At 46.5% G+C, this 25,353-nt stretch overlaps 1 protein-coding gene across 3 annotated transcripts in view; it reads left to right on the top strand.

The window, feature by feature from the left end:
• The window catches only part of SMARCA2 (SWI/SNF related BAF chromatin remodeling complex subunit ATPase 2), a 1,851,064-nt gene that overhangs the window by 887,727 nt on the left and 937,984 nt on the right, over positions 1-25,353 (top strand). The gene's annotated exons all lie outside the window — the stretch shown is intronic.

Here is a 25,353-nt window from a genome sequence, read left to right as displayed (position 1 = left end):
GTGTTAACAAAAGTGATGGTGGTGGTCGCAGCATGTCTGCACAGATCAGGCGGTTCCAGTCTTCCCCTACCTTGACGACTGGTGTTTGAAGGCGGGCTCGTCCCAGGCAGTTGTCTCCCACCTCCAGACTACGGCAGACCTCCTACACTATCAACTCCCCCTCAGTCGCTCCTTTTCATCGGAGCTGTTCTGGACACAGTGCAGTTTCGGCCTATCCTCCCAAGCAGCAAGTCTGAGATATTCGGGCTTTAATAACGATGTTTCAGCATCTATCTCGGATTTCGGTGAGAATGACTCTAGGGCTGCATATGCCATCTGGATCATGCCAGATGGCATATGCAGGCTCTGCAGTGGGACCTGAAGTTCTAGTGGGAGCGGCATCAGGGCAATCTCTCAAACTACGTCCGGAAATGCGCAACAACTGCAGCGGTGGTTAACAAAGCAGGATTGGATCAGAGGCAGATCCCTCTACCTTCACCAACAAGACCTCACGGTGGTGACCGATGCATCACTCCTGGTAAGGGGGAGGCGGAGATCAGAGGAGTCTGGTCTCAGGTGGAGTCCGGGCTCCATATCAACCTGTTGGAGCTCTGGGCGATTCGCTTGGCACTGAAGGCATTTCTTCCCTCCCTCAAGGGGAAGGCAGTGCAGGTGTTCACAGACAACACCAGCACCATGTTGTATTGCAACAAACTGGGCTGGGTGGGGTAGTGGACCCTTTGTCAAGAGGCTCTTCGCCTTTGGACATGGCTGGAACATTAGGGCGTGACCCTGATGGTTCAACACCTGGCAGGTTCTATGAACGCCGGAGCCGATAAACTCAACCGTCAGTGCCTGGTGGAAAGTCTGGTCAGAACGGACATCCGCACAGAGGGGCGGCATCTAAGTAGACACTGCAACGTCATCCTGGCGACCACGACGGCGGACGCAGAGTCGACTGAGGCCACCTACCGATGTGCAGGGGTACTGCTAAGAGAAATAATTCTCTGGATCCAGTCTGACACCTGGGGGTAATTCTAAGGTAAGGAATCTATAACTAACTTATGTCTCTTATAGATGCATCGTTACCGGAGGTAAGTAACTTGTTCAACGTGACTGCTCTTTATCAGGAATAAAATCACAAAACACATTCAACAAAGGAACTTCTGCTCTAGAGTGGCACTTTGCCTCAAAATACCAAGATACAAGAAAAAACAATGGGTGGCACATCAGCCAAACTATGGAACCCTTTACCCCTAACATACGATCCACGGATAACCACCTTATCTTCAGAAAACTACTCAAGAATTGGCTCTTGCCCACATAACCACCATGCGAAAACAGATAGAAATATACAGCATATCTCTCTGTATACAAGTACCTATATATGTGTATAAAAAATGTATTGTATATAGATATACATTAGTTCTGCTTAACAAACGTACATATTACTGGTAGTTACATTATTCTTTTTTTATTATGTATATAAGTGACTGCATAAATAAGTAAATCTTTTTATCATAACTATTTATCTACTATTACTTCACTATTGCTCTACAAATATATATATATATATATATATATATATATATATATATATATATATATATAACTAATTTACAGTACAATACTTGAAAGCCAGAGTTTATTAGTTTATTTAATGCATCTTTAATCTACATATACTACCTTCCTTATGCATCTATATAACATCCATGTACTTATGGATCTATATCTATTATTTTTGGATTTATACATTTATTACTTTTACTTATTTATTAATTTTCTTCTAATTCAGCATATCCAATGCACTACCCATTTTTTCAACCTATACCGCTCTAAATATATCCTCTTGCTCAACTCTGACTCATCTCAAAACTTTCTATTACTCTTTACCATGCACGATCCTAGTTCTCACTCTATACCTCTACCAATATATGCATTACATCCACTCTCTCATTCATCCCAAACCCCATACCACTACTATGCATCCTACTCCACCCCTTACCTATTTTTACTATTCTGATCCCCAAAACAAGCCTTTCTAAACATCCCTCTGACTCTTCCCCCTCCACCTCCCATTTACTCATCCCAGTCTCCTCCTACTGCAATGAGCCCCAAAAATAAATAATTAATAAAAAAAACTCGAAACCTTCCTTCCTATCCCTCCACTATCCTTTTCAATCCAAATAACACACTAACATCACCACCACTCAATTAATTTCATATTTCACTATACTAGTTCACCACAAACACTGTATGGGTACTAGAATGGCGTGCTACTCAACAAAAAAGTACTTCAACACCCCATCAGGGGTAGCAAGTGCTATATAAATGCAAACCTTTTTCCTTTCTTTCCATCCCTCCACTATCCTACTCAATCCAAATAACTGACTAACGTATCCACCACTCAAATTACTTTCATATTTTTACTATACCAATTCACCACTAATCCTTTAAGGGTTCCGATGTAGCGTGTTACTCACTGAAAACGTGCTTCAATACCCCATCAAGTGTAGCAAGCGCTATATAAATGCAAACCGTTTTCCCTCTTCTGTCCCGCCACTATCCTTCTCAATCCAAACAACTCTCAAACATATTCACCGCTCAAATTACTTTAAATTTTCACTATATTAATTCACCACTAAACCTTTATGGGTTCCAGGGTAGCGTGCTACTCGCCAAAAAAGCGATTCAACGCTTCTTCAGGGGTAGTAAGCGCTAAGTAAATGCAATTACAATACAATACAATTTGTACTTCATTTTATTCACCTGTAGGGTGCCAAGCCTAAATTCAGGTAACAGGGTGCAAGCTAGCGGTGGAACAAAAGCATCCATATTTGGCTCTAATAAGGGGGCAATTTTAAAGTCCAGAAATCCTTCTGTCAATCCACCTGACTTCATGTTTCAGTGGTACGGTTCGATCACATGGGTCCAGTATTTCTGGTTAGTTAGGTTTGATTAGAGTAGGCTCTGACCAGTACATGCCCAATCCCAAATTGTTCAACTGCACCTTGTATAGCTGATCCAGGAGATAGTATTGCAGTTCCTCATGTTGACGATCTCCTCGAGTGCAACCCTATAGATGGCCAGTTCAGGAGTGGCACACACACGCACCCAATAGGGTATTGGTCTTAATTTAGCTCTGCCCCCAATCTGTTTGAGTCAAATATCAAAACATAGGGGGAGCGTGGGTATGCTACTGGGTAGTCTGAATAAGGGTTTTAAAAAGCAGTTTTCTTTGGTGTGGAGCCCCTTTTTCTCCATCCCCCACAATTCAGCCCCATATAGGACCACTGACTGAAACTTGCCCTATAAATTCCTACAACTGGTGTCAGTGTAGTAGCTTTATAGCGTTTAGAAACTGAAGTTGACCCATGCATCAGTGAGAGCTCAAAGGTCATTAATTGGGCTTTCCAATTGCTAGATTTGTCAAACCTCACCCCTTTGTAGTTGAATTGATTAATCTGCTGCAACTTAGAGTCTCACTTGTAAAATCCACCTTTATGTGATTTATGTGGATTTAAGGACATGATCGTAGTTTTGGAGGTATTAACGTTCAAACCTCTGCATTCGCAGTACTCAGAAAAGCTGCTTAACTGGTTCTGCAGACCCCTGGGGGTTTTGTACAACAATACAATATCATCCGCAAATAATAATGCGGGTGTCAGCAAGCCCCCTATCCTGGGACAGTCATGGGTGTATGTTGACAAATGGTCCATCAAGTCATTAATATTAAGCATGAACAGTGTTGGGACAAGAACTTGCAGTGGGAATGTGTTCCATGAGCTCCCTATTAGTCCCCGATCTCACCTTTGCATAGGTGCCTTCACGTAGCCTCTTGAGGATATTCCACAAACTAGGATCTATGCCCATACTAAATACAGCAAGCCTCAATTTGTGTCTTGGTAATAGGTCAAACGCGGCCCTCAAATCAACAAAAGCGATATAAAGATGATCTTATGAGAGGGCCAGATATTTCCATATTATAAGATTCAAGCGAAAGGCTTGGTCAATAGTGCTTATCTTTGGGTGGAACGCTGCTTGGAAGGGAGGAAGGACCATCCCCTCATCCAACCAGTCTTGTAGTCTAGATAATATTTGATGGCAAAAAACGTTTTGTAGGTTATCAATCAGACTGATTGGTCTAATTACCTGGGGATGTACTGTCACTCTTCTTGTAAATAGGGATTATTTCTGTGGCTAACCTAGAGGAGGGGATGTTATCACCCTCCAGAATTTTATTTGAGAGGGCATTAATATATGGGCCCCAAACTGTAGGTTCTGATCAATATAGATCCCCAGGCACCTTGTCAGGGCCTGGTGCTTTGCCATAGCGAAGGGAATTAATATCCAGATTGGTCTCCTCCAAAGAACTTTTAGAAAAAGCCCCAGGTCTGTGTGGATTTTTTTATCTGGTTATCCAAATGGGCTACAGGTTGGGGTGGGCTGCATAATATGCTCAACCCAATGTGAGGGTTGCACTGTGACTTCAATAGGGCCAGAGGATTTCGTGCCACTGTGGGAAAATATCTGCCAGAATAATCTTTGGTCCTTGTATGCAGCATCTAACAGAGCTAGCCAGCCTGAATCTATCCATGCTTGTTTAGACGAGGAGGTAGTGGACTTGTAGAAGGCTCAGTTCTGCTTCATCAAATCACAATCCCCTAATTTGATAGCTCTGATTAATGGTTGCTTGGCTCAGTGGCACTCAATATTCTACTATTCAGGGGCTTTTTTTCCCCAGAGTTTTATATGGCGCGAACTTGACCTGAAAGTATTGGGTATTAGAGCGCTTTACATGAGCACCAGTTGCTCTACACAAGAACACATTAATTTGTGTTAGGCACGGGGAGATTAAGTGATTTGCCCAGAATCACAGGATGTTGAGTCTCGTTGCTGAGACTCAAACCCGGTTCCCCAGATTTCAGGTCGCCTGCCCTAGCCATTAGGCTACATCCTCGCCCCAAAGGTTCCCTGTGGTTGTGTGCCATATACTTTTAGTGCATAGTGTATATAAGGCATTATATAAGGCTGTATGAATTTTACTCATCGATCTGGCTTGCAAGGAATAGCTGTCATATGGTCCCAAATGATCATTGAATGTGATTTATATTTGGTTCAATAGTTCATGTTGTACTAATCTTCAACCATTTGACTGCCTTCAGGTTGTTGGAAAGTTCCAGAGTTGTTTTAAACAAATGATGGTTCAATGTAAAAACCGGAGCGTTATGATCGCTATCTTCTCATTTGGTTATTGCAAAATCTATCGTTAGATGCCAAAGATCAATGTCCAAAAAAATAAGATCTATACAGATCTGGCTAAACCCTCTTTTAAATGTAAAGGCCGGTGGACTATTGGTGTCAAATATACTATTACTTGCCCGTAGTCCTCAGACAGGGTCAATGATAAGATTTAAAATCCCACTGTGGACCAGGATCTCAAAGGTAAGGTCTCCAATTTCTGGATTCCCCTTGCTTAATCTTCCCCCTCAGTAATTATTGCAAGACCTTGCAGCAGCTCGAAGGTCGTATTAAAGTCACCTGCAATTATTATTGGAGCTTTGTGTAGTGTCTCTGTCAAATAATGGGCCAGAAGCTTGATGGTGGGAGATTCTTTGTTCCTACCTATGGAACGGTTATATATATATATATATATATATATATTGTACACATTGAACCTGTGCCCGGTATGACTCCTGACATGCAAGCCTGAAATATCATTATTGTTTTTTCTGGTTTTTTCCCCCTGTATCTTCTAAACTGTATTTTATGGATGCCTTGTTCTCTTTTAATACTGGTTTTTATCGCTTATATTGTCTTAACTTGTGCTGTGCTATGTACTTTTACTGATCTTTGTAATCGAAATAAAGTTATGTGATGATGATGAAAATATCATTACTAATAATGTCAAGCCTGGCGATATAAACCCCTAGTAGATTCTTTTTTTATTTTTTTTATTTTTTATTGTTTTTATTTATTATTTCAAAAACACAATAATTAGCAGGTATATCTCACATAGCATCAGTGTGATACAGTAGGTGACAATCATAAATGGTAAGGATACAGAGTTAGCATTGTAACCATTAATCTACAAGGATCCCCTGTCCTGTGCCCCCCCCCTTGCGTTAAGTGTGTCTAATGTCCCTCAACTATTCGTGGGTTCTGAAGAATTAAGCCCCATCGCCTTCGTGTTTCCATGTGATGAGTTGCATTGTGTCCATTTCCTCCTCCTCCATCTCTAAATTATAATAAGTCAACCCTAGTCGTTTCTTGGTCCAGATAATTAACCCACCTGATGGGTGACCTGCATGAGAGGGCACCCGCCTCTATACTGTAGTTTGTATAGCCTTGCCCAAACACCTTTTCCAATGACCAGGTTTCTTGCAGTATAACTATATCAAAACCATTCATGTAGTCCCACCACACACCATCCTGCAGTTTGCCTCTTACACCAGCTATATTCCACAATAGTATTTTTATATAACTAGTGCCATTGTCATTGCCTCTCATACCAACTTCAAGGCCGTTCGCCGGATCTAGTAAGGTAAGCTCTCCGAGGGTCATACCAGTTAGTTGTTGGGTAGATGTAATGAATGTGGCTGCTCACCATCAAGCCACACCCAAAACCCCAACACTCCCTTAAGACAGAGGAAAAACACAACACTCAGGGCGAGGTAAATAAAGCAATCCAAATGTATGGAATATAACACACATAAGTAATGCTCAAAAGGGTAAGCCAAATATATCAGTAAATGCAGATTCTCAAATGCCTAATACCTACAATAAACAACTAGAATAAAATGCAATATGTACAGGTAGCAGAGAGTAGAAACTATATACAAGAAAGAGAAAGAGAGAGAGTGGTTAGGAACACTTCACCGACTGAATCTGCAACATCTTGCCCGCTCTTCAGCTGGGGAAGACCATTCACAGGCCAGGTAGGAGTATCAGTCAGGACTCAAATTCCATCACCAACCCACAGCAATACGTCTATTCTGTGGTGAACTTCCATCTGACCTACGAAAGCTTCCAGCTTAAATATCATTATTCAACGTGAAGCGAAGTTTGTAGAAAACCCTGCCCTTTCTCATGGAAAACACCAAGCAGGCTGTACCAGTCTGCGTCAAGGCCAAGACAGTGGCTGGCTAAGCCTCTGTTATTTTGACTCTGAAACAGAGTTTGTACATTCCACAGATAATATCCAGTTCACTCTGGTCAGTGAGGTGCATAAAACAAGTAGGAGCAGAAAAGACCTTGAATCGCTTCTATGTAGGCAGGAGCTAGGCAAAGTCAGACTTGAGGCCATCTCAAAGCCAATAGTAAGAACTCATAATTCTGTGCACGCAGAAGCAAGGCAAAGTCAGAAAACAAGATGACATGAGACCGTGTCAAAGCCAATAGTCAGAATTCATCATTAGCAAGCAAGGTAAAGTCAGGTCAAAGCCAATAGTAAGCACTTATAATATAAATGTACTGTTCTACTCCATGACAGCTCTCACTAAAAGACAGCAAGATTATAAGAAAGAGAAGCATACATATGCAGGACCGTCCTACATTAAGGCTAGAGTAAAATAACACACTAAAGTCAGTTAAAATGATGGTAGTTGGGGTCATCATAGGATGCCAAATCACAAGAGCGCCTCTTTTATTACAGTAGGATCAGTATTGTGTTCAGCTGCAAGTACTTGGTCCGATTTATACTCCATGCATGAGCTCATGACAGTGGTTACAAATTAGTATCTGGACAAACATCAGTAATTATAGGTAAAGGGGATAATCTGTCACCACCATGGCCTTCAGATGGAACTTTATATATAGGGCCCTCCCCTAATCCATCAATCCCACCCAAATTCGAGTTTCCTGATTGTATGTCGTTTGTTGGATCCTAATGGCCTTGAACTCCCAGGTTCACACAGGGGGTTTGATAAGATGTCAACAGTTGATTTGAGGGCAACATGGGAGACTTGTTCTTAATAAACATGGCCTGGACCCCAGCAAAACGTATGAATTGGATACGGGAGTCATGAGGTGGATATGAGCATGCCTCCAGAGCCAATAGCCCAGTAACAGTTGATTCTAGGGCGACATGGGAGGCTTGTTCTTCAAAAACATAGCCTGGACTCCAGCAAAATTCCTGAATTGGATAGGAGAGTCATGAGGTGGATATGAGCGTGCCTCCAGAGCCAATAGCCCAGTAACCATCGCTGGATCCATAAATGTCAGTCTTTTTGCGTTCCAGCACTCTGAGTGATTTGTTTCCCATTGTGCAGTGATTATATCTCAATTAATTATTGAAAGGCACTTCCTTCTGCGTCTAAATCAATGGGATTCTTTATTCACCAGGGGGTCAGTAGACTCTCCTAACACAGGGTTTAACATATAGATTGAGCTATGGCAAATTCAAGAACCTATATTCGAGGTTTGAGCAATTGCTAGCTGACAAAGGATGGCCTGTGCTTTGAGATTACACATTCCGGGTGGCCTAACATTTTGGTATTCAAGGCTGAATTTTTCTAGAGTTCAGTACCTGGGGGGTTTCAAACAATATACTTCTTGGTTGGATACATAACCTCTGGGCATACCAGGATTGCTGAAGGGAGTAATATAATCAGATCCCGGCGCCACATTCCTAGAGCTTGTTTGAATGCTTTGGGCCGAATCATTGGGTGGATTGGTAAATGACTGGATTCCAACTTAAGCATTTCGGCTTTGGGCTTGGTAATAAAATGTCTTCTGGGAAGTTATGTCCCTGATCTGGTCTAGTCCTAGTTACACACAGTTATGTCCTCCTAGATGCCAGCATTGACGTATTGCATTACAGTCTGTATTATTCCTCTGAGGAGCTTCAGTAAGGGTTCCAATCAAAATAATCAACTTTTGACCTTTTGATTTGTTGTTGATAGGGCCACTTTCAGGTCAAGTATATTGTTCATTAAAGAACCAACCAATAAGACCAAGTCTTCCCATTTGTCAGTCGAAAAAATTGCAGGAACAGACTTATCTATCGAAGATTGGGTACGTGAAATCAGAGCGGTGGGTTCAAGGGGCAAGTCTGACAGTGGTGCAAAATGATTAGAGCATTAGATGTTTATTGTGGGTACTGGTTGAGTATCCTTCGGCTCGGCCCAGGGAACAAACTTGTAATGGTAGTTGGTTGGTCTGCAGCGTGGGGCACTGCGGTATCACAAACTAGAACATTTGAGATAACTGCTGGAATGGATTCCTCAGACTTATGGCCACCATTTTAGGTCTCGGCTAGCGTTGGCTGCGCATATGCGCAGTCTCGCTGGCGAGAATGAATGACTGAGTAGCGAGGGTTAACCCCGCCCCTCTTCTCCATTGGCTGGCCTCCTAAACGGCCGCCAGCCAGCCGTGTTTTTTGTTTCTTTCTCTCCTCCTTCCATTGGCTGGAATGTAAACAACAAGTCAAAAACACGCCCGTTGTTTGCATTCCAGCCAATGGAGAAGAGGGGAGAAAGAAAAACATGCCCCCCAATCGCAAAAGGACGGGGCTTAGTTCCTTTGTGTTTACCCTCTTTCGTATTCCACCTCATCCTCGTCAGGAGCAGTGTTTCCCATGCTTGTTTATTTAATAACATGTCCTTGGCTCTCATTGAGCCAGCCTGGAACTTTTGCCCAGGGGTGCTTGTGCCCTCCTCTGCCGGTTCTGGGTGCCCACGCGCCCCCTTGTACCCTCTGCTCCCCCCAGTCTAGTGCCAGCCCTCGCCAGGGAGGCGTCTGCGGATCTTGCGCCCTCGGGCCACGCAGAGTGCCGGTGACACATTCTTCGCGCCGGCTCCACCCTGTGGTTTGCGGCACCCCGGGCCCTCTCCACGCTCGGAGGCTTAGGGCAGAGGGGGTGGGAGGGCACCGGAGGCCAGGTCTGCCTCGGCCCCACCCGCTCGTGCTGTGTGTGGGACTCCTTCTTTGCCCCCGTGTACCCACAGCCTGGCGGCACGATGGGCCGCATGCAAGGCTCTTCCTGCTGGGGTATGACCGGCTTCTGCTGCCCTCTCTACTCTGAAATAACGCAGCAGGACCACTGCCTTTGGTGAAGCTGATATCAGGGGTCTCGCAATTTACACAGAGGTGTAGGGCTGTGCCACAGGCGCACGACTCACCGAGCCACCCTGCAGCAGGCGCACGACCCACCGAGCCACCCTGCCGCAGGCCAGTTTCCCCCAAAAGTCTGGTACACGTGTTGGGCCACGCGCCACAGGTGCCGCCTTGGCTGGTATTAACCATAGTGCTGCATTTCACAGAGCGCCTCTTTTTGAGAGGAGTTTAAGCTGCATCCGTAGCAGTGGCTGTGCGTGGCGGAGAACACACACTCAACGTTGTCTTTTAATTCAGACATTGTGGGTAACCTGCAGTTCAAAGGGAGAAGGTGACTGGTGTTCAGTGTCTCCTGCAGAGGTCTTTGTGTGAGGAGTTCCAGGAAGGCAGCCCCAGTGGTTAAGTACCTGCTGCAGAGGCGTGTGGAGCCTACGCGGCCCTAGGGTGACCAACTGGCATGGGTGCAAATTCAGGACGGCGAGTGTAAAAATTCAGGACAAAAATTCAGGACAAAATGTCAAAACTCAGGACAAAACTTCGGGACAAAAGGTAAGTTTTACAGACGAGTCAGAGGAGGTCGTGCAATAGTATATAAGTAAGTACATAGACAACCACTTAAGTACAAGTCAAAATAAGCTTATATTAGGTTGAGACAATCGTGCACTTCACGGTTTTTCAGTATGGCCGCTGCTTGCTACCTTAGACGATTCAAAACTCCCATCTCGCTCCAGCAGGTACATTAGTCACCAGACAATGGTGAACCACACCTGAATATAAGTGAGGGCGCTTTTATTGTTGATTGAAAACTACTGGATATACAAGAACTTAACAGTCCCAGCCCCAAGTAACAAAACCGCTCACCCCCCTTTCCAGCCTCCCAGGGAAACACCTGATGCCCAGTTGGCCAGTCCGGCCTTGCTACCACCCTCCAATGGTGCCCCTCATCTTCACCTAGAACGTCTCTCATGTGTATTTAATTTCTTTTATAGTGTTACTCATCCCAAGTATGTAGGGCAGGGTGTCAGAGTGCATTACATCACACACACATTATGTAGAGACAAAGACTCATATACACAAGTGAAAGTCAATGTATAGGAAATGTTACTTAAGATAATGGGTGCTACAAGGTGCAATCATTCTTTTACATATCATTGTCTTTCACCATTCATCCTGTCCTTCCATCTATGTGTCCCTCTATATCCAAACATATTCAACAATTTGCAAACCTATCCACCATGTATCCTTCCATCCATCATTTCACTCATTCATCCCTCCATCCACCCTTTCACTCATCCATCCATTATTCATCCACTCACCCTTTCACCACATCCATCCGTACAGTCATCCATTCACTCTTCTACCCATCCATCTATTCACTCATCTATCCAGCCATTTACTTTTTCACCCATCCACCCATCCTTTCACGTACTCATTCATCCACCCAGTCACTTATTCTTCCACCCATTCACCCTTTTATTCATTCATCCTCCCTTTCTCTCTCCATCCCCCTTTCACTTATCCATCCTTCCACCCACCCACCCATCTTCTGATCCATTCATGAATCCATCCATTGACCCTGTTACTCATCCATCCGTTCTCTCATCCATCCACCCTTTCACTTCTTCACTCATCTATCCATTCTTTTGTCCATCTACACCCTTTCTCTCACTCATCAATCCTTACATCCACCCTTTAACTTCTCAATCCTTCCATCCACCCTTTCACTTATCAATTCATCAATCCATCCATCCTTTCACTCATCCATTCACCAGCCCATCATCTACCCTTTCACTCATCCATTCACACACCTATCCACCCTTTTACCCAACCATCTACCCTTCCACCCATACATCCTATTTACGTTTTCTCTCATCCATACTTCCACTCACTCATCCATCCATCCTTTCTTTCATTATCCATTCACCCTTTCATTAATCCTTTCACTAATCCATCCAGCCATTCACACATTCCTATACTTAATTACTAACCCACTTTTTCACATGAGCTGAGCCTTTGTCTGCAGAGTTGGAGACAGAAGAGGCCTATCAAGAACTTCCCCCCTGCTGTACTTCCTAAAGCAAGGGGTGGGGTGGGTTGGGGGAAGGTTCACTATTCCCCTGCTCATAGGCAATCTGAAAACTAGAAGTCATGAGTCATGCATGATGCACAGTGCCAGGATGTAAGGTGACTGTGACCTGGTGTTGTTTCCAGGGCTTTGAGTGGCATAAAAAAACTGGGGGGTCTCTTCAAAGGGTGTGTTCAATGTAATTAAGGGTGTGGTTTAAAACACAGAGGCTAAAAATCTGCGCTTAGCATAGTGTTTCGTGCGACTGGTATTATGTTGTTTCTGTCATTGCGTCCAGATATATAATACAGCAAGTATCATTACACCAACAACAAGCCAGGACTATTGACTTTGTCAATGGTCGTTATTTGCTTAAGATAAAAAAGCAGTAACCATGGCTTTGTTGAATATTATATTAAAAATACTTAAATTCTAAAATGATGAGACAGTGAAAGAACATAACCTGTTCTTTTTAACTTGTTTCACAGGCTTCTTTATGTAAACTGTTTTCTCACGTTGCAGCATGGGCGTTTTACCTTTTATCTAACATAACGCACTGCTCTACACTGAGGCAGGAGGAGGCCGCCACATGCTGTCACACCCCAGACTGCCCCATTGACATTCTGTATGTGGCAATTGCCCGGCATACAGAATGACAATGGGCGGGGTGGGGCTGCTCTTGTGCTCCAGGAGGAGTGGGAGGCGCCAGCATCAAGGAGCTAAGGCTTCTCACAGGGAGCAGTGCTGCTCCCTGTGATGGCCAAAATTACGGACAAAAGGCGTCCATAAAACAGATCCTCACGGACAACGGAAGTGAGGTCCAAATTATGGACGGTCCGTGAAATCTACAGACGGTTGGTCACCCTACGCGGCACAGGTCTGGGCAGTCCCCACATCGGACTGACCAGAACATCACCATGGGGGAAATAACATGTGTTCTTTGTTGTGGGTGCGGGTAGGGGGTCATTGCGGTGCGACGGTAGGAGGTGTGAGGCAGATAGGAGGAGCTCAAGGGTTGACGGGGTCATTGAGGTGTGAGGCAGATGGGAGGAGGTGGCACGTGATACCACAGAGCATGCAGCCGATGAAGTTATCTAATTTCACAGTTAACAGAGATTAGCTGACATACAGGTAACTCAGTATTTGGGGTTTTCACAAGATATTCACTCATGTAAAAAGAATGTTGCACACGCCTGATTTTTTGTGGTGAGATGTTGGAATTCTTTGTTTTGAAACTTACAAAGGTTATCAACATTTTAGTGTGGGTAACTCTTTGTGTTTAGAGTGTATACTCTGTTGTTCCTCTCATGACTGTTACAGGCTCATTTCTATACTGGGTGGGCCAATGGGTTGTGAACCAGCGACAGAGAAGGTGCATGGCATGACATGGAACCTGGCAATGTGGCACAAAGCATGTAAAGGGGCCAACACAAATACAGTGGCCAAGCCCAAAAAACAGTAGTATGCAGTAAGTTTTCAGAGCCTACAGGGACACGAGAGACCTCTCATAGTTGGTACATGGTGTAAGCTGACTGCTACCTCGTATATAGGATACATTTGGTAAGCTGCACCTACGCACTGTTTGTTCGGGGATCACACTGACTTCTACCTCTTATACTTTTGATCACTCACTAGTGTCTTCCTTGGCCCTGTAACTAGCGGCTGACAGTTTGTATTATCGTCCTATTTCCTACACCTAACACCACAGCCTCTCTAAAATGGAGCTCAACGGCAAGCACACTTTTAGAATTAACTACCCCTCCACTCCTCTCACCACAAATGCCACTAAACGTTTTCAACACAACTTCTTGAGGTCGCACCCTGAAAGACCCTTTGCCGACACCTACTTCTCACCGGGCAATGGAGCCCTGAATACTGATATCATCTTCCACACCTCACGCAGAGCCCAATGGAGAAAAGCGTTCCTATCCCTACTCACAGTCTCCACCACCAGGAAAACAACTCATGGCCTAATTCTCACCATAACACCTTCCCACCTCTTCCCTGGCAGGTCTACCATTACTATCTACAATAACGGGATTGTCCTAATCCAATCCACGGACAAAAACTTGCAACTACTAGACAACTTGTTCCCCAAGTTCAAAGAGCACCTTTCCAAGCTGCGGACCCCCACCCAGAATTCCGCCAGCACTATCACCCCTGACGTCGCAGCCACCACCTACTACACTTCTACCCCCAGCACCCCAGTAAATGGCCCACCTGCTGTTAACGCCCCCCACTCCCCAAGGTCAGTCACAAATATCTCCACCTCATATACTAGCCGCCCCTCTAACATGACCCTTCTTATCCCCACCCATACCCCCTCCATCCCTCTCCCCCCGGACATAACATCCCCCACCCACAACACACCACCATCTGAACAAGCCACCGCCCAGAGTTTATCCACCCCCCCTCCCATCCCCCCCACGACAGACACCTCTCCCTCCCCATCTCCCTCCCCACTCTCACCCACGAGTCTCTCACACCTGACACAACAACTCCCACCCACAACACGCTACCATCTGCACACACCACCACTCGGAGTTTATCCACCCCCCCATCCCCCCCCACGGCAGACACCTCTCCCTTCCCTGCTCCCTCCCCACTCCCACTCACAACTCTATCTCCCTCCCAACAAAAGATACAGAACATACCGCCTCCCTTACCTTAGCATCCCACTCTCTCCCACCTCCTATTCTCAGCCCGCACTACCCTCCTGTCTCCCCCACTGTCTTCAGCCTTCACTCACTCTTCTACTCACCGGCACCGTCTCCCACTGAAGTCACTACCTATGCTTCCCACCCACCGCCTGCCTCACCTACTTCACCCACACCCCTCGCCCACAAACACGCCCACACCTTGAATGCCATCCCACTCATTAGCACCGCGGAACCCCTCAACAATGCTAGTATACCCCCCCCCCGATACCCTGCCTGCTTTCCAGCTCACTACTCAACTACTCACCAACGGCTCTCTCCACCAACACCATCCCCAATGACCCTCCTGACCTGACTTTATCCACCCTCCAACAAGTCAAAGAGGAAATCTTACAAATCAAAAAAGACGTCCACGCAATCAAAGACCTTCTCTCCTCACAGCCCAGTCTACCTCCCACCATCCCACTACCCTACAAACGACGCACCCTCCCTACATACCCTCGCCTCCGACGACACCAGCACTGGCCTACTATCCCCGTTCGCAATAATTCCCACCGCCCCCGTCGTGTTCTCAACCCTTTGTCGGACCGCGACCTATGCTCTCTCCTACGCTCTTATGGCCCAGGTCCGGTAAAACACATATCCAACACACACATCCCCATACCCACAATTCTTACAAACCCTCTGAGGCTCCCAACACTCAACAACAGAGGCTCCGTCCCTAACAACCTCAGAAAAGTTCCCCTCACACCAGAAAGATCGACCACCCTTCTCTCTCCCAAACTCAAATGCATCCTACTAAACTGCAGATCGGCCCAGAGACATTCCTCCGACATCGCGGATCTCGTCTCAGCTAGGGATCTGGACCTAGCCATTCTAACGGAAACGTGGCTCACTGAAGCCTCTACCCCGATTATGGACATACTAGTCCCCCCCCAATTATCACATCATTAGGCTGGACAGGTCTCCTGGCAAGACGGGCGGGGGAATTGCATGCATTTTTAGGAGCAACCTCTCCGTTACTCAAGTCACCTCCCCCTCCCTTTCCTCCTGTGAACTCCTCTGCCTCGACATCACCAGCGAGGGCAAACAAGTCTGTGCTTTACATCTCATCTATCACCCGCCTGGTGACAATCTCCTATTCACCCAACAACTCATGGACCTGATCACTTCCAATGCTGGTCGGCAGACCACCCAAGTCTACCTGGGTGACTTCAATCTCCACTGGAACGATCAGAAAGACACCGTGGTGAATAGTCTCAAAACTTTCCTCAATGCGCTTGACCTCACCCAATTATGCGATAAACCAACACACGACAAAGGCTCGATACTCGATCTCATCATTGCCAAAGAGAACGCTACACAACTGGAGGCGATTCTACCCTGCGATTGGTCAGATCACCACATTATCACCTTCTTTATCAACGAAAAAGTTAAACCTAACCCTACTCAACCAATCAAATCCAAAACATGGAAAAGGGATTTGAAGAATATTAACCCCTCTACTCTACCTCCCCACATCGGCAACCTCCTCCTTCCCCCTTCAGGTGCCTCAGATGTTCAATCACTGACTGACCACTACCTTTACTCTATGAATACAATAGTCAATGAAGTCGCCCCTCTGCAACTAAAGAGAGTCTCCACCAAAATTTCTAACCCCTGGTATGATGATAGACTCAATGACGAAAGGCGTACTATGCGAATGGCAGAGCGCACCTGGAGATCGGACCCTTCAGCACTGCATCTCAAAAAGCTTAAGAACAAGAGAAATGCCTACTTTAGGAAAATAAAGCGCACAAAGTCGGACTTCTTCAGCCGCCAGTTGGACCAAGCGAAGAACAGGCCAAGAAAGCTGTTCGAGCTAATCAAGACCCAAACAAAGGCACAACCCACACATTCAAACAGCACAACAAATGACACCCCACACTGTGAAGCCTTCTCTGCTTTCTTTAAACTAAAGACTGACAACATAAGAAATGACCTCATCAAGGATGTAAACCGATACCCCAACCACACCAGAATGGCAGACACTCAACCTAAAAACAAGGCATCCTGGCTGTACTTCGATACCTATTCGGAAGAAGCAATACACAAACTGCTCTGCACCTTGAAGCCCTCTAATCACCTCACAGACCCTCTACCTGCTAATGCTGTAAAAGACTTTATCCCCTTGCTCCTCCCTCTCTGGACCAAGATCATCAACAGCTCTTTGCAACAAGGCCACATTCCAGACTCCCTTAAGGTGGGGCAAGTCACGCCTATACTCAAGAAACCTACAGCTGATCCGGCTGACCTAAACAATTATCGGCCCATCACCAATATCCCCACCCTGGCCAAACTGCTGGAGAAATGTGTCCAACTCCAACTAACAAAACACATTGATCAATTTGACCTCCTCAACCCTCATCAATCAGGCTTCCGAGCGAAACATAGCACGGAAACCGCTATGACACACATAATTGATGACGCCCTCCAAATTCTGGATCGCAATGAGTCCTGCCTCCTCATCCTTCTTGACCTCTCGTCAGCATTTGACACGGTCAAACATGAGAACCTGCTGGAGCTGCTAAGCACTAGAATGGGGCTATCTGGAACTGTTCTCAATTGGTTTTCGTCCTTCCTTCACAACCGGTCTCAGAGGTTCAAGATCGACAATGTGCTATCTACACCTGTGCCTGCAGATCTAGGTGTTCCACAAGGATCCTCCCTCTCCCCTACACTGTTCAACCTCGTCATGGAACCGCTCGCCACCTTGCTCCAAGCATCCAATGTTCAATTCCATATGTACGCCGATGACACACAACTCTATCTAAAGTTACAATCCCCGGAAGATATCAAACATCTGAATTCCACGCTTATTAACACCCAATCTTGGCTGGCCGATAATCACCTCAAACTAAATGCTCTGAAAACTGAGTTCCTACTCATCTCACCCCCGGCGAAAATCTCCACCACCCAAACCTGGCTCAACAACCTAACAGCACTCAATGTCCAACCTACCATCGTGGACTCGGCGAAATCCCTAGGCATCACACTCGACGCCAAGCTCAACATGCAGCAGCACGTCAGCAAAGCCACAAAAGCAGCTAATTTCCAAATTAACACACTGAGGAAAATTAAACCCTTCCTCCCGGCCAAAGACTTCCAAACTGCTGTACAAGCTTTAGTCATCCCTCGAATAGACTACGGAATTGCGGCCCTCAGCGGTCTCCCGCTATCCACAACAGCACCCTTAAGAGCCTCCCTGAACGCTGCCGCGAGACTCATTACTGGCTCAAGAAAGCATTCGCACATATCCCCAGACTTAAAGTCTCTAAAATGGCTGCCTTTTGAAGCCAGAATACAGCTAAAAATTGCAGTTATGACACACGTGGCCGTGCACCACAAGGCACCCAACTACCTCGCTCAAAAGTTGTCTATATCAGGAGGTCCGAGATCCAATAGGAGCACAAAAAATCTACTCCTGAAACCTCGTAGATTCCGGAAAGTGAAAACATTCAAGCGCTCCTTCTCAGAAATGGCACCCAGGATCTGGAATGCGCTCCCTCCTGAAACCAGGCTGATCTCCTCCACTGCACTCTTCAAGAAAGAGGTGAAAACCATCCTTCTGGCCAAGATCTCCTGAACGTTATAGATGTTGGATCAGAGACTCTGCATTGCTTTGTATCACTGCTCACCCTATCCTTTGGCACTATACTCTACTTGTTGGGGGCACTACTACGCTACTCTCTTACTACCGGCCAAGATATGATACACGTTGGTTTACTGATCCACTCTCCCGATGCCCCCACGCATTATTCTCTCTATACTAAAACATTGGTATAAGCCATCCACACACCCAAGGGGTACCTGAACACCTCTGTAGTGGGGTCAATGTCTTGTGCTGTCCTATATTACTTCTTTACCTGATTGTATATTGATTGGTTTTATGTATGTTATTACTATCCCTGTTATTACCATGTTATTGACTATTATACTGTTCCCATTATCTCTGTTGACTCCTACTGCCCCTACCCTGTCTTTGTGAAGCGCTCTGATATCTGTAAGGATCCTGTTCGCGCTATATAAAACTTTGAATAAATAAATAAATAAATAAAACAAAGCTGCGATGTAGTCACCCCACACAGCGATTGCTCCTGAAATACTGCCTTTACCTGCCTAAAATGACGGCCGCAACAAACCCTCCTGCGTCTCTCCTGACCTTATCTCCCTCCTCCCCCTACCCCTCTCCGCTCTACTCTTCTCCACTTTCCTGCTACTGACCTTTCCCCTCACCTGTCCTGGCCTTTAGTCCCCACCCTGGTTTTCTGTGAATTTTCCCTCGTCAATTGAGATCTAGCTATTTTGTCTGATGCCCGATGGCGCTACCTGGTTTAGCTATAGGGGAGATGGGCCGTGGATTCCCTCCTTGGTCGTCACCTACCCAGTCGGTCTTTAGACAGACTTCCTTTTGTCTCTTCCCTTATCCTCCCTTTCTCACCTCCACTACTTTGCTCTCTCCTTTCTCTCCTCTCCTAATTGTATTGCCTATTTTTTGATGTATTGTGTAATTGTTGATCTTTGGCACCTCGCTGACTGGGTGAGGAGTTGCGGAGACTGCTGGACCCTCTGATGGAATCCCTGACCCTGAAGCACACACATAACGGGTTGTGCCATTTCTAGCTGGAACACTTTATATCAGCCAAGACTGACACAGAATGCTTGGGGAGGGAGGCGCTCACTCCGCTTGTTCAGCAGTCGCAACATCACAGTTGTGCCACGTGCGCAGCGACCCCCCTGGACTTAAAAGTTTGTTACCTCATTAGAGAGTTTGAAAGGCGGCATGTTTAGCAGTCGACCTTTTGGTATTCTCCAACTGTTGTGTTTCCCTTGGTTTAATGCACTATTTGGATTGCATTTTTATTTCTTTTCTGTGCAGATTTTGCAAGCATTTACTGAGGTGCCTTTGGTGATTATGTGCGGGGGGCGGGGGGGTGGGGGCGGCGGAGTGGCTGCTCGCTGTGGGGGTGCGGCGAAGTGGAGGTGGGGGGATTACCTAAAGCTGTAATGTCAATGATAAAGATATGTACGTGGAATGCACACACCCTCACGCAGGTACCACATTTTTTCATATCTCAAACGGCACCATGTCCATATAGCACTCTTACAGGAAACACACCTGAATGGCGCAGAAGTGCAGAAAATGCGTCGCAGATGGCACGGGCAACTCTATGCTACTGAGTATTTATCCTATGCTCGTGGGGCGCTACTATGGGTGAGGCCCGGGAAACCTTTTGCGATCTCACATTCCCGCATAGACGCAGAGGGCAGATATGTAATTGTTCAGGGTAAACTAGATGGTCAATCAGTGGTCCTGGCTTCGTTATATGCCCCTAATATAGATCAGAGAGATTTCCTTGCGCAGCTGTCCACAGCCTTGGCGCCTTGGCATGGGGTTGGGTGCTCGGGGGTGACTATAATTGCATACTTGATATCTCCTTGGACCTCTCCTTCCTGCCTCTATCTGGCACTCCTGTGCACGGGGCTACGAAAGCATTAACAAGCTGGGCCTTACAGTGGGATCTACATGACGCCTGGCGGAGACGCAACTCAAGCAAGAAGATATATTCTTATTACTCAGGCGCACATGCACTACATGTCAGGCTAGACAGATACATGCTATCAGGCGAGCTGCTCCCATATGTCATTGACACCTACTATATGGGCCGTACTCACTCTGATCATAATCCGCATATCCAATAGTTGACATGGGAACGCCCACACCCACCTATCACCATTTGGAGGCTTCAACCTGACCTGCTACTTGACGCCTCCTTTCGTAACTCACTACACACGTCTTGTTCAATATTTCGAAGAGAACAACAGTACCGCATCCACCCCCCAAATTGAGTGGGATGCATTTAAGGTTGTAATCAGAGGTCACTGTTTGGGTACACAGGCTGGTATGCAGAAACAGTTGGATAAGGACCTGACATACATCGAGGCTGACTTACTCTGCACGGAGCGCAAAGCGGTGGAGGGAGGCGGCGAATCACTGCAAGAGGCAAGTACAGAACATGCAAGACTACTAGAGAGGCTGTGCCACTTTAATTATGAGGCCCACTCTGCGCGCACTCACCATCTCGGTGACAAACCGGGCAAATTGCTGGCATGGCTGATCCAACGATATGCTCGGACGACACCCGTAGTGGCAATATGCACTAGCCAAGGGGACGTCGTATACACACAGCACAGCATAAATGAGGCTTCTGTACATCACTACACGGAATTATATCAATCTAGGCTACGAGTCTCTCTTGCTGACATAACTGCATACCTCTCAGACATAGTACTGCCAAGGATAGATGACACACAACGCTACGATTTGGAAGCCCCACTTACACCTGACGAATTACGTGCTGTCATTTTCTCCCTTTCTAACGGCAAGTCTCCAGGCCCGGATGGACGGCCAGCCGAATTTTTTAAAGCCTATTCAGATCTACTGATCCCCGAACTTCTAAGAGTATATACGGCGGCCATTTCGGATTCCTCCCTTCCCCCCACGTTGAATGAAGCCAATCTCATATCCCTTCCTAAGCCTGGCAGAGACAGCACACAATTAGGCTCATATCGCCCACTGGCCCTTCTGAATACTGATTACAAGATACTAGCTTCTACACTGGCTCAGCGATTGGCCCCCTTGGTCCCCACCCTTGTACACAGCGACCAAAATGGTTTTGTACCCACTCAGAACACCTCCCACAATATACAACGCTTGTTCAAAGTGCAAAGCTATGCCACGCAGCGGTGGTCCCGATCCGGGTGCTTGGTGCTCGATCTAGAAAAGGCTTTCGACTCTGTGGAGTGGCCCTACCTTGTAGTAGTGCTGAGGAAATATGACTTCGGGGAAGATTATATTCAAATGGTGGGCTTGCTATATCAGAAACCCACAGTACGTGTACGCTCCGGTAAATTGCTGTCAGACGCCATTCGTGTTAAGAGGGGCAGCAGGCAGATGCCCTTTGTCCCCGCTACTTTTCTCTCTAGTGATGGAACCCCTAGCGGCACTACTGAGAGCACAAGGCATAGAGTGGGGGATTCCCCTAGTGGATGTACTACATACGGTATCTTTATACGCTGACGACTTACTTTTATATGTCAGGGACCTGACCCACTTGCCGTTGGCCCTGTCTGATACCTTTTGCGCCTTTGAAGCTATGTCGGGACTGAAGGTCAACTGGGCCAAATCTGGAGTGTACTCCTTCAGCGCAGATACACAGGAATGTGAGATCCGCATTAATAACGAGAGACTCACTTGGTACCCCACCACATTCCGCTATTTCGGAATCTACATCTATAGAACCATACCAGATGTGTTAGAAGGCAACCTAGTACGTGCTATATCCTCCTTGCATGCACAGATGTCCTTCTGGAAGACCCTCCCCCTAAATGTGCCTGCTCGAGTCACGCTGACGAAGATGATCGTTTTACCTAGACTATTACGCTAACATCCCGGTGTATGTCCCGACTTGTATATTTCGAGAGCTGGAAACCTCAATCAGAGCCGAATATTGAACGCAGGGAGACCGCGCGTGGCGCTGAAGAAGCTCTACGCACCCGCTGACGCTGGAGGCCTAGCAGTCCCTAATCAGGAGCTGTACTACCTAGCGGCACAGCTGCAATGGGTAGCCGGATGGCTAAGCGGGAAGAACTTGTGTGATACCGCCACGGTCTGGACCCACACACAAATTCACACACTGTTTCACCCTCTGACCAAAGTTTCTTGCCCGAAACAATTACATCTGGCAGTAGCTCGCAAATGCTCTATGAGAAGCCTAAAGCTCACTTGTGCGGTTACACCGTATGCTCCGGTGCTTCCGCTGCTGGGCACACCCAGGGACGGAGGCGTAGTAAGAGAAGCAGCACTAGAACGCTGGACACAGGCCGGAGTAGACACGGTGGGAGACCTATATACTGAAGGTGCTTTGGTTCCCTTCGAGACGCTAGCAGCAGACACGGGCCTTCCAGCCGGGCAGTTTCTCCTACACGCAACACTTTTGCACATGTTTTCGCGGCGCTGGGAAGACCTTTCGGAGAACTGCCGACACACTCACTAGTACAATACCTACAAGTCATCGGACATGGCTCTCACATGGTTCATTGGCTGATGCAGGCTCTCCTGACCCACACGCAGCTTTCCACCCAAACCCTGTGAGACAAATGGACAGAAGACAGAAGACAGGGGAAGGACATGGACGGATAAGGAATGGGCGGCGGTGCTGGCCGGCGCCACCAACATCCCGGGCAACTCCCGCTTCAAACTTATCCAATTCTGCATAATACATCGTGCATATCTGTCACCTGACAAAATCAATAGGTATTTCGAAGGCACAACGTCAGCGTGCCCGAGATGCTCACTTATAGGTGCAGATCTTCTCCATATGTTGTGGTCATGTCCCACACTACAGACGTACTGGCACACTGTGACGGACATACTGACGGAGGGTGCAGGAGAAGAACTGGAACACACATGGGAGACATGCATACTGGCCTGTACAAGAGAACAAAACTCAATAAAGTCCCTTCTAGATTCTGGGACCTTGGGCTTATCACAGCGAAGAGACTAATCACCAAACATTGGAAACGCAGTAAACCCCCGCAGGCAATACATTGGCGCAGCTCTTTCAATAATTGGGCAAGGGTGGAGAGCGTAACCCTTCATAGAGAAGAAACTGCGGGACTGCGAAAGTACCCCATTGCACAAAGCTGGGTGACACCCTGAAGTCTTTCCATCGGGCGTGTCTCAGTAGAGGAGTTGATTAGGTATAGCTGTCTCTAGCCCTACCAAGACAGCAGACGAGATAGGGGGGCTGTACTCCTACACGATTGCTTTATACCTGGCACCTGCATACAACACATCGCAAACGCGCCATGTAACTGAGTTGCTGACCCACTCACTGAGAACTCTACCCCCACGAGACCACAAACCTGACGCACTTGAAATACAGAGACTTACCTTTTCCCTTTCTGGGGGATCCCGATTGTAATGGGCTTTCTGACCTTCCGGCTCCCGTACTGGCCTTTCCCCCGAACCGAAGACACACATTTATAACACCAAATAGATGAAATCCTTGCACACCTATTTTGTTCCTTCTCCCTACTTTTGATATTATATCTTAGTATTTTAACATTTCTTTTAACGTTGTTCTAGTTGTCAAGATGCTTTGAATATCGTACTATCCGAACCCTGCTTTACACATATAAGCATCCATCAAGACACTGCCTGGGAAGTTACGTCCTGTATCTGTTTTCCAATATGGACAGTAGGAGATACACAGCTAGGAAATCATACCCCTTTGTCATATATCCACGAAACCCAAGGAGTGCAACTCTTATGACCATGCAGCGGTGCACTCTCTAAAATCATTTCTACCGTATGAACCTTCACTACTTGTTCAGGTTACGCCCTGGGCCCTACTGCATTTTCCCAGCCCTCAAAACAAAATGCACCTATCACTCTTGGGATATGTGATTTCTCTTTACAAAGGCGGTGCCCTTGAGAATGTTCTTGCTTTATGTGAAGTGATACATGGACGATGTCCTGTGACAATGTATTGCTTTTTTCCTAAACAACTTTGTACGATTGCAGGATGTTAGGTTGCATTCCCCTGTGTAAAATCATGATATGTATTGTGAATGAACAGTGAAAAATCAATAAAAGATATTCAAACTAAAAAATGGTGTAATTGTTGATCTTTTTTTGTTACATTGTTGATTCTTATGTAAAGCGCTCTGATACCTTCGGGTCTCGCCAGCGCTATATAAAACTCTTTAAATAAATAAATACTGTCCCGTGTGAGCGTGGCTTGAAAATGCACATAAAGTGCTTCCAAGATCGGAGTGGCTGAGGCGGGTGCACGTTCCCGGAGTTCCGGAGTACGAGACGGGGACTGTTCTTGGAAGGGGTCACTGTGAATGTGTGGAGGGCCTTTGACAGTCACTTTCTTGGGGCCACAGGCTTGGCACACGCTGCCCTAGCAGTTCACCCACTCAAGCTTTCTTCCAAACTTTCCTTGTGCAGCTGGGGAGGGGTTCCGTTGCCGTTGTTCCTGCACTTTTAACTTGGGAATCTTCAGGCACCCCAACGTGCTGCCTGTCCAGCAAAGGCGCCTCCGCGCATCGCCGTGGCTATGAAGCGCTACAGAAATATTGCTTAAAAGCAATAACAAACGGCATACTTCTGAAATATGTATTTGGATACTGAGAGATGAGTTCATTTATCTAAAAATGCCAATTCGGAGATCTGCCAAGCTCAGAAAACAACACAAAAACATGCAACAAACAGAGGATGAACAGATTTGCACAAACATTTTTATTTTTTCATGCTGCCATGTTGGCACGTTTACCTCGCGCGCTGTACACTTGCACTTCCAATTGCCTGTAACAAAATTGGTTGGTCTTAGCAGTTAACCGCTTCGCTGCGGAGCAAATTCCGCCACGGTGCGGAGGAATTTGACACATGCGCAGAACGACTGGCCCCGTCCGTCCGACGCACACGCCCACCGTTGCGTCGGATGGCCGGGGGAGGCTTCCGACGCAGCGAAGAGGTTAAAGGCA

The sequence above is a fragment of the Lissotriton helveticus genome, chromosome 2_1 (genome assembly GCF_964261635.1).
Source record: "Lissotriton helveticus chromosome 2_1, aLisHel1.1, whole genome shotgun sequence".
Lineage (NCBI taxonomy): Eukaryota > Metazoa > Chordata > Amphibia > Caudata > Salamandridae > Lissotriton > Lissotriton helveticus.
This window is presented reverse-complemented; position numbering and strand designations above follow the sequence as displayed.